The sequence below is a fragment of the Pan paniscus genome, chromosome 2 (genome assembly GCF_029289425.2).
Source record: "Pan paniscus chromosome 2, NHGRI_mPanPan1-v2.0_pri, whole genome shotgun sequence".
NCBI lineage: Eukaryota > Metazoa > Chordata > Mammalia > Primates > Hominidae > Pan > Pan paniscus.
Window position 1 is genome coordinate 65108202 of NC_085926.1, and position 8885 is coordinate 65117086.

At 40.1% G+C, this 8885-nt stretch overlaps 1 long non-coding RNA gene across 1 annotated transcript in view; it reads left to right on the forward strand.

Moving 5' to 3' along the window:
• LOC129397409 (uncharacterized) overlaps positions 1 to 7566 on the forward strand; it is a 58620-nt gene extending 51054 nt beyond the window's left edge. Inside the window, exons 4-5 of the long non-coding RNA XR_008624763.2 lie at positions 3561 to 3658; positions 5696 to 7566. This is a non-coding gene — a long non-coding RNA (uncharacterized LOC129397409). The remainder of the gene's footprint in view (positions 1 to 3560; positions 3659 to 5695) is intronic.
• Positions 7567 to 8885: the final 1319 nt, after the last annotated feature.

An 8885-nucleotide genomic window follows, 5' to 3' on the forward strand; every position in this document is an offset into this window, starting at 1 on the left:
TATAGGGCCAGGCAACCAAGGAGAGTTTCAAGGGGGAATATGAACTAAGCTTGTAGAACTGGTGATTTATTTTCCTAGTAGAGAGAAAAAGAAAAGAAAGCATAGTCACACCTCAGCAAAGGTAAGTAGAAAGAAAGTGCATGGCTCGCTCAGAGAAATGGCAAGTCATTTTGTGGGGCTGGTACATGAGGTACAGAAGGAGACATGGAGGGAATCCTGACTGCTAGTACTTATATATTTGGCACATTCATTCCCCTAGAGCAGTTCCATGGCCTGGCCAGTTCTGACCTAAAGCAAGAAGAGAGGGCAGTCACGTAACACATGTTCTCATTGGTCTCCCCTTTCATTTATCTTTCTCTTCTTCTCAACATCTGTAATGAGATACAATTCACATACCATCCAATTCATCCACTTAAATATATGATTCATTTTAGTATATTTGTAGAGTTTTGCAACCATCAACACTAATTCCAGAGCATTATCATTGCTCCCCCGAAAAAACCTGTAGCCATTGTCAGTCATCCTTCATCCCCACCCCCAAACCCCTGACAAACTCTAATCAACCTTTTGTTTCTATGAATTTGCATATTCTGGACATTTCATATAAAAGGAGTCCTGTATTATGTGGTCTTTTCTGATTGGCTTATTTTAATTAGTATAACGTTTTTAAGGTTCATCCAAGTTGTGATATATATCAGAACTTCATTCCTTTTTATGACTGAATAATATTCCATTGTGTAGATATACCACATTTTATTTATCCATTTATCAGCTGATAAACATTTAGTTTACTTCTACTTTTTAGCTGCTTTGAATAATGCTGCTATTAGCATTCATGTGCAAGTGTTTCTGTGGACACATATTTTTAATTGTCCTGGATATATACATAGGAGTAGAATTGGTAGGTTATATGGTTAACTCTGCGTTTACCGTTTTGATGAATTGCCTGTTTTCCAAAGTGACTGCACTATTTTACATTCTCACTAGCAATTCCTCCACACCCTTGCCAACACTTACTACATCTGTCATTTTGATTACAGTCTTCCTAGTGGATGTGAAGTGATATCTCACTGTGGTATCTCATTATAGCTTCGATGTGCATTCTCTAATCACTAATGATGTTGAGCCTCTTGTATTGCACTTACTGGCTATTCTATTCTGCCCAATCTATTCTTTACCAGGTAGCAAAATTATAGTCTTTAATCTATACCTGATCTCAACACTCCCTTGCCCAGAACTTTACATAACCTACCCATCATACTCAGACTAAAGCCCAAAGCCCTCTCACATATACTAGGCCCTGCATAATGTTACAACTTGCAGTTATTTTACTAATTGGCATGTTTCATTTTGGGGTATGTGTCAGTCTTCCCATTCAGAAGGTCAGAAATAATATCTGCCTGTCCTCCGTGAATTTCCATGCCTAGAACAATGTCTCCCATATGGTAAAACAAATGCTTACCAAATGCAAGAATAATTAGGAAATTTAAAAAATATTTTCTCCCAAATATAGCTAGATAATATACAATAATTTGCTAATGAAAAGTGATAATATACGTGTGTCCTTCATTTATTTCAATGGAATAATAATGGTGTATTAACTCCTCTCATAAAAAATATGTACTAGCAGATCTAGAAGTAGAGAATGTAATGAAAGTAGACCTACTTATTGTAGTTCATTCAATTCAATCACAGTCTCCAAAACGTACTGTCTGCTGCTGTGGTATTTCAAAACACCTAACTCATATCCACATGCTGTACATTTGCCACTCAGCAATATTTTTTTTAAAAAAAGAATAAGTAAATCAGGTAATAGCTCTATTACCATTCTGTAGATTAATAATGCAGGTTTTATTGCATAGTTTGGTATTGATGTGTTTATTCTGATTCTATTAACAATGAGCATGTACCAGCCAATGTGAGCCTGTGTTTTATTGTATTCCATGGACATTGTGATTCTCCCTTAAGTGATCCTTTTGTTCAATAAAACATAAAAGTCATTTTCAACTATGCTATAAGGTTTAAGTTTCTTTGGGGTTATGAGGTTGTCATTGCCATACTGTGAGAAATTAGTTCAAAGTGATTGGAAGTTAATAAAGAAATTATTCATGCCATGTGTTACTTACAACGAAAAATCATCAGTTTGATGGCTTGTGATCTTTTACATGGAAAACAAATTTCTTCCTTTGCATTTCTAAATGTATGACTTTGGACATTAAAAACAAAACAAGGAGTAGTTTCCACCCAATCCTCGCTGACCTATTCCTTCCCAGAGCACACTTTTCTACATATTTGTCCCCAAGAACTCACCTTATTCTTGAATGATTTAAACTCAAGTTTTGTCTCCCCCATAAAAATTCTAATCAGTCCACTCTATCTTATCTTCAATTCTCCACTTTTTTCCAACCTCTCTGTCACCGCTGTGCTCTTTCTTTCCTGGATAACTGCAGCCACCACAGTCCTGCACCCCTACCTCCACTTGAGCTCTCCTCCATGCCGTGCTCCACCAGCAAGTCAGATCATGCCACTCCCCACCTTTGGTAATGAAGGGACCAATGAATGAATGACTACCCAGAGAGAGAGAAGCAGTAATTCTAATAATTGTCTTCTCATATGTATAAAGCATTTGTTCATATTTTCAATACAGTGTTTTGATGAAGTAGGTGGGAATTATTATTATTATTGTTATTTCCATTTTACACATGAAGAAATTGAATCTCGGGCATTGGGATGATTTGCTCAGGGTTACATGGATAGCTGGAAGACAAACAGAGCCAAGATTCTAATTTGGAATTTCGAATTCCCTGTCCTGTGCACTCTTCCCATGGCAATGTGTTTTCTCTGCTGCCCCCCTCACACACACACACACACACACACACACGCACTCACACACATAAAGGCACGTGCATGTGCACACACCAAGGAAAAAGATCGAGGGTGCCTAATCTGTTGCAAAACAAACGTAAAAGCTATTTATGTTTTTCTGTATTCATACAGAGGAGCAATTGCTTGAAAATCTGTGATAGCAAAACTGTACAAGTGGGAGATTATTTCATTTCCAAGATATAACCAATCATGCTGTCCCCAGAACCGCCCAAGAAGAAACTCCCAATCTTGGAACAGGCACACGGCTCGAATTATCAGAAAAGCCATTGAGATAAGACATGCATGATCTCCTTCCTAAAGAGGTACCTCAAATTAATGTTCAGCTGAGTGTATCTAGAAAATGAGAAAGGTTAAAATGCTCCCTGACACTTTTCTTCCTTTCAAGTAAGTTATTCTATGAGGCAGAGCTCTTCATAAGGCCTATTTTTCTTGTAGTCCACAGAAGGAACTTAAAACACAATAAAAGAGTGCTCTGTTGGGTGGGTCAAAGAGGTTAAAACTGAGAAAAGAGACTGGAGAAACTTTTTTAAATAAAAAATTAAGAATTATAGGGTATCCTTATACCAAATAATACATGTTAGAACAGAAAACTGGCAAGGTACATGGTGCCTTGAGACTATTTCACTGTGACATCTTATTTCTTATAAACCATCTTAATCTCCTTTCTCACCCAGGACAAGAATGACAGCCACGTCATCTGGAGAAGGCAGCCAGGGAAGCAGTCAAGAGAAAACACTTCTGTGGGTGACTTGAAGAAGCTGGTTACCATATGGTACATTTTCTATAACCCTGGTCAAAATAAGCTCAGAAACTAATGGGAACTAAAGGGTAATCAAATAAAATTATCCCAGACCAAGAAGCTAATTGCAAAAAATGAAAGGGATGAATCAGGGCTTGAGTCAGAAATAGGGAGTCAAAAGCTCTTCCCAGAGACCACCCTCCTTGCTCTCACTGGTAGATAGTTCCTCTTCCCCCTTCCCTTGACAATTTCTGCTTTGTTAGTGCCAAGCCTCTCCCAATTCAGTTCCTCGTGTGTCCTTTGAGTTCTAAGGAATGAGGAGAAGAGGCAAAAAACAGCTCTCAGATGCCAAGTAAGTGAAAGCCAGGAGCACCAATCTGCCAGAACCTGTCTATACCCCACTCCTGACATAAGTCACTGTTTCCTGTATCCCCCACTTTGATCAGATAGAAGGACATCTCTGCCAGTTCTTTAAACACTTCATATTTTTTATTCGTTTAGACCTTAAAAAATGTTTATTTCCTCTTTCTGGAAGGTTTTGTTTTTCTTCTCATTGCCAACTAATCATTCAGGTCTTCACTTCAGCTGCAATTCTCCACCTACCTTGACCCTGCCCCCTCCCACCAGAGCAGATCAGCTCACTTAGCCATACTCCCATGGTACATATCACAGAAACAAAAATCACTAACAAAGTTATCATAATTATTTACTATTTGTCTACCTTGTTAGACTGGACACTCCTAGAGGGCAGGAACGTGATCTCATTTTCCTCACTCCTGGAATCCCAATGCTTAACTCACTGCCTGGCACATAAGTGCTTGGTAAAAGGTTGTTCTTCCTTTTGCTACTGGTCACCTTTCAAAATCTCTGCATTACATCATCTCTCAAATTGCAGCTCAGAGAAGACTGACTTGGAAATGAAACACAGACAGACAGAGGGAGGCTGCCAGACACTAGTGACTAAGATACAGCAGGGCTGTTCACCCTCCATAATAACCTACTGCACCAACATGTACTACCATCCCTCCTATTCCATAGGCAAAAATCTCGGAATCTTTCATTCTTGATGCCTGCCCTTGTCTTTCCCTCACCTTACACCTAACTATCACCTAGGGCTGTCTATTGTTATTTTCCATCAATTGATTGCCAACCACTGTCCTAGCTCCCTGTCACCATACTAGACAAAGCCACCATTCTCTCCTAGAGACAGCCTAGCCTACTCCTGTCTCACTGCTTCCTTCTTGCTATATTCTCCTCCATTCTCCACTTAACAGCCAGAGTGTCCCTTGTGAAACATCTACCATGTCACAGCACTGCCTTCTGTTGATGTTCCTTCAATGACTTCCCATGGCTCTTAGGATAATGAGCAAAAGCCCTAATCAGTCTGTGAGGCCCTCGCAGAGATGCCCACTGTGCATGTAGCTCATCTGCCTCAAATGCAGCCAGTTCCCCATGTGCTCAGCTGCTCTGGCCCTCTGACTGTCCTGTGGGCCATACCAAGCTGTTGGTGTCACATGGCCTTGTGCTCACTGCCTCCGTAGTCTACAGTGTCCTCTCACACCCTTCTCTCTCCCATTAACCCCTGCTCCTTCTTAAGATCCTAGCTCAGTTATTCTGCTGGGAAGAATCTTTTTATCACATTCCTTCTCCCAGTCTAGAGCCAGTTTCATTCCTTTACAGGGCTTAAATATGTTTCTAATTGTTTCTTATTATGCACCCACTCAGTAGAATTGCTAAGAGTAATGCTTATCTTTTGGACCAGACTCTAAATTCCTGGACAACAGAGACTTGATGATGCTTGCAGTTTCATCTTCAACATGTAACACAGTGCCTAGCATAGAGAAGGCACTAAGTAAACTTTTGTTAATGGATAGATGGATGGATGGATGGATTGATGGATGAATGAATGAGTGAATAGTCTGGACTGCCATTTGTCTATCCTCTAAACCAGGAATTACAAAATCTCCACAGGGGCCAAGCAGGCAGAAAAATGCATGAATTATGCTAGGGGTTAGTAAAAAGGAGTTGTAGAGCATGCAATGAAATTTTCACATTTCTTTTAAACCCTAGGTTGTTGGCCAAGCTTTGCCGGCTTTTTTGCAGCTTTCTGTTCCAGCAAGTTACTCCCCCAAATCCTACCTATTTTAAAAGCAACTCTCACAGGAAGAAAGGCTTGGCAGCCAACAGATGACCACCACATTCTCTCCCCCAAGACGTCTGATTTCAGAAGGCAAGTTCTGTTCACAGGAAGGAGAGTATCCATACAAGTCCAAGTTCAGTGAGAGGGGCTGTCCCATAACCTGGAAGCCAAGGACTAGAATGCCCTCATTCACTTATTCTGATTCATAAAGTTTAAATTACTAAAAGAGGTTAACAACTTCAACATGTGGCATAATCCAGCCATTCATTTGTTCAAGAAAGAGAAAAAAGTTTAACTTTGTAACAATAATACGAACACAAAAACATTTCCTGGGAGCAAAAAAAAAAAAAAAAAAATGTGGCTTTGAAATTCTGCCTTTTATCTTCCTGGGAAAAGCAAGAGCTTACAAACTGGAAAAAAAAAAAAAAGTTTCTTTTTGGTAAACTCACAGGCCTTTGGCCACTGCTTCCCTTCCACCTCAATTTTTTTTTTCTGATCTATGCACTGACCATGTAGAAATGTTCAAATGAAAGCACCTGGTCATTTTTACTTATCTTTCTTATTTTTTCTAGAAAGAGGCCTTGATATATTCTAGGTTCGCAAGTGATTTTGCTAGATTTTTGCCATTATGAACCTGTTTCTCTGTAACTGCAAACCACCTGATTCTGATTTTCCCTAGCCATAAATATGAATTTTTACTACATTTTATCTGAGATTCACAACTGATGGGCTATGAACCAAGAAAAATACAATGGGAGGAAAGAAAAGATAAAATTATTGGCCAACAACTACACAGAAGATGAAACAACCCTCAGACAGGATATAAAGGAGGGTGAACAGGGTAGTCCCAATGAAACAGAATGAGGAAAACCATTTTCTTCATAAAACTATAGAAACAGCAGTATTTACCTTTAGTGTTGTTGCTACCCAGAAGAAGAAAAGGTATCTTGGCATTTTATCAACCATATTTTTATGTCCTGCCATCAAGAATTTCTTTTCACTGCCTGCATATATTTCTTAGTCATAAAAGAGGGCAACCATTTTCAATGATACTAAATCCATCTACTCCCATATATCTGGCCCAACACAACTCAGACATTTTTTTAATCAGCCTTATGAAAAGATGTTATGAAAAGCTAACGACCACCCAAACCTGAGTATAACCATCCAAACATTTTAGTGAAAGGACAGGATTGAGAAGAATCACTTGACTAAAGAAATGCCTACAATGGGCTGGGCCGGTGGCTCATGCCGGTAATCCTAGCACTTTGGGACGATGAGGCAGGTGGATCACCTGAGGTCAGGAATTCAAGACCAGCCTGACCAACATGGCAAAACCCCATCTCTACTAAAAATACAAAAATTAGCCAGGCGTGGTGGTACACGCCTGTAATCCCAGCTACGTGGGAGACTGAGGCAGGAGAATCACTTGAACCCAGGAGGTGGAGATTGCAGTGAGCCGAGATTGCACCACTGCACTCTAGCCTGTGTGACAGGAGGGAGACTTCATCTCAAAAAAAAAAAAAAAAGAAACAAAGAAAAGAAAAGCCTACAATGTTAAAGGTTATGCTAACATTTACAGCCAAAGGCAGAAGGGCAATATATACACTATGATACAAAATGTTTAAATAGGAAAAGTTCAACTCACCGTATATACACTCTGTACATGATGCCAACCAAGTTACTTGAAAGTCACACATTAAAACAGCTGTCTTCACATTTGCTAGTTGCTATCTAATTTCTATAGGGTATTGGTCCTGTAAAATTTTTCTAATATATGTTATTGTTTTATTTTTTTATCTTTTAATAGAAATTCAAGAATGAATATTTACTGCCTATATCTGATAGAAGAATCCCATTTCTCATGAGAAAATCAATGGATAATACTCAGCGTTTCTTCAAAACCAAAACTTCCTTTATCAAAACCTGTAGAACACAGGTTTCAGCAAACTTCGTAAAATATTCAGATCAAATTTGGGTTTGTTATTGATTTTCAGGGGGATTAATCTCTTTTATATTAAAAGCTCATTTGGTCACAAGTAATGGAAATTCATTTTGTCTTGCTTTGGAGTGGGGAATGTGCAAGAACACACTATGGAACTCAGAACGGAGGAAACAGTTCAGTACGGATGAGACCCAAGCACTAGAAAGCCAGAATGAATCAAGACTGCCAGTCCCGGATCTCCCCAATTCTGCCGTTGGTGGTCTCTCCTCTCTTCAACTCATCACAGCTCACTTCACTCGTTTCTTTGTAGAAAGGCTTTCTCTGTCACTCTACGCATGCGTGACAGAAACAGGCCCCACCCCTGTCTCTCAAGACCGCAGATCCCCAAGTCAAATGATTAGACAGACTCCCTTTCCTGACTCTAAATTTCTAGAGGGAATCCAACGGACTCAGCCTGGATCAGCTGTCCACCTGAGGCCAATCAGCTTTGTGCAGAGAGGCAAGTTTTCATGGTAGAGCAATCTGGAACTACTCAGGCAAATTACATCTATATATATATATATTTCCTATGACCTAGGACTTCTACTCCAGGGGAAATTTCACAAAGATTCATGAAAAGGCAGGGGTACGGTCTTTGTACACGTTTGTAGGGGCAAGAAATTGGACGTCCATTACTGGGAGAGGAGATTAGGTAAGCAGTAGAGGTACATCACAGAGCATTATGCAGCAGGGGAAGCAAAGGGCTACACACGGCCCCACTGGAGTTCTTTGTTAAGCGCAGGGCTTTGTCACACACTATAGAAACTTCAAATGGGCAGACTAGAAGGTCTAGGGAGAAGGGCTGCAGCAGGATATTGGATGCCCAGTTGCCTTTTATTACAGCATTCTATGGAGAGGTGTTCTTAGGCCAGAGGGTAGCTAGATGTCTCATGGGCTATGCTCCAGGAGAGAAACCTATCCCTTTTTTATAGGACTAGTGAGAGCCCTTGCAAGCAGGGACAAAATAGCCTATGCTTGGGTGCTGGCTATTCAGAGGAGCTGCATGCTCATGCTTATAGCATCTAGAGAATTCGAGGGACCTGAGGCTGGATACAGCCCATCCAACTGGGAGAGGGGAGGAGCTCCCAATCACAGCCAGCTCATTTCCACTTATTTGGAAGAGAACACTGTATCAT